The sequence below is a fragment of the Schistocerca americana genome, chromosome 5 (genome assembly GCF_021461395.2).
Source record: "Schistocerca americana isolate TAMUIC-IGC-003095 chromosome 5, iqSchAmer2.1, whole genome shotgun sequence".
Taxonomy (NCBI): Eukaryota; Metazoa; Arthropoda; class Insecta; order Orthoptera; family Acrididae; genus Schistocerca; species Schistocerca americana.
Genome location: NC_060123.1, coordinates 189,624,040 through 189,626,335, shown reverse-complemented (window position 1 = coordinate 189,626,335; position 2,296 = coordinate 189,624,040).

Genomic DNA, 2,296 nt, shown 5'->3' with positions numbered 1-2,296 from the left:
TCAACCTAAAACAAAGCTTTTGCTCATAAAGCACTAGCAGACTCTGTATATATCACGTTATGAGAGGACACTATCCGACCCACTCTGCTGCCCTTGCTTTGGCCCCCAAAGTTACCTAACAGGCTACCAATACTTTTTATATACCACTCCCTGGGAAGCATACCACCATAACTGTTAATTGCCTTAAACCCATATGGTTCTTGTACAACACCCCTCATACTGATGACATGGAGGGGACACAGACTGATGTTACCATGCACATCATTTCAGAACCTGACAACACATTGCCCACTCACAACACCAACAACATGTAAGTGGTAAAACTCAATGTACAGCAATTCCTGCCAGATGACATTTAGGTGAAGCTGGCAGATAACTTCCTCGTGGTCAACAGGAAGCATGAGAAACACAAAATTAACAATGACTCTATCATCACACATTTCACTCACAGTTACAAATTCCTGAGTGACCTAGATTCATCTGTAATTACATCCAGTTTTTCGACTGAGGGTTTTCTCCATTATGACTCACAGAACACCATGATTGCATACTTCCATTCCTACGGATGCTGATTCCACTGCTCTCCCCACTTAAACATGTGCACAAACCAGCTTCATACCAGCGCCAACCATCACAGATCATTCTCACTACGGTCATCTATTCCGACTTTTGCCGCACATTAACCAATACCACTTATATTCAACAAGGCAAGGTCATTATCATCACACTCTCTTTCCTTTCTCCTTGCTTACTGTGAAATGGTCCAACCATGCCCTGCACTGCAGCCAGTCATGGCATGGTTACTCACAAGGACAGGCACAAAGAGGATCACAGCTCCATGTGCTCCCAATAGTGGTAGCAGAGGAGATAAGACTCTCTGACTAGCACAGGAGCAGCCATGATGGAATACCTTTGTGAGGAGAAGTGTTCTCTGATCTTTATGCCTGTATGAATCCGTATGATGCTGTACCATTGTAAATAATAAAAGCATATTTCATTCACAACATAGTGTTATTCAAATGTGCAAATGTATGTGAATTCTTAAGGGACCAAACTGCCTCAGACCCTAGACAAACACACTGCTTAAACTAACTTATGCTAAGAACAACACAAACACCGATGCCCGAGGGAGGCCTCAAACCTCTGGCAGGATGGGCCGCACAATCCATGACATGCTGCCTCAAAACGCGCCATCACTCCATGCGGCAGTGTTATTAGCCATTGGCCTTATTCCTTCACAGGATAAAATCCACAGGAGTGTATAAAAAAGAGATGAGAATAGTTAATGAATTTTACTATATAATACTTTATAATAATATAAGAGCTAAATTTAATAGCAGGGTCAACCTACTTAGTCAATCAATAAGCCTAACAATAATTTTGATGAACTGTATGCTAGATATTTATGAAACTATTAAAGTACATGGTGCTATTTGATTGATACACTGTATAGCTCCGCAGTGAATTATATCAAATCTGGTAATTAAATAATCTTAAGGGCTCAAATAATTATTTTTTTGGTGGGTCAGCAGTTTAGTTACGAACAATTTCTTAGTTAATGTGTTTTTGGAAAATGTAAACTGGTGCCTGTTAAGAGTGACATTACAGCTATTCAGTAAGACAGGTCTCTTTATGGATAAACTGTTGTTATCTCCCCATATTTTCACAGTCAGGTAGCATGGGAACAACTTCATCTACATTTTAATCTTAAAAAGAAAGTGTTTTATGGAAAAATAACTATGGCATTTATGGAAAAATAACTATGCAGCTTGTAAACTATAATGTGAATAATAAGATTACATAAAATACTTCTTGGCATCTGTCCATCCTCAAAGGATGATGACATAGCACACTTGGTTCAGAGTTTGCAACATCTGCTGTAGCTGAAAAGTCCCATTCGAGAGTGGCAGTCCCTACTGCAGATTGGGCACATGAAATGTGAGGATTTTTTAACAGAAGCTGCTCTCCCTTTATCATCTGACCTCTTCCTGATTTGTACTTGTGCATGTTCAATCTCTGCAAACTTGACCCCAATTCGCACAATTTGTCGCCACTTGACAAAGTCATCAACAGTACTTTCTCAGTGACTTGGATTAATACTGGCTTTGGTCAGGTCTCTCTCACAGACATCCTGGAAGTGAAGGTGTGGACTTCCCACTGGCCTTGCACCCTCCTGAAGTTCTCCGTGTAGTAGTATTTTCAGTATTCACACAGGATCCATGTGTTTTGCCTCTCCCAGCCACCTTAGCTGTTGGTGACCCAGGAGTGCATGAATTTTGGTTGTGCTTGCAAGCTG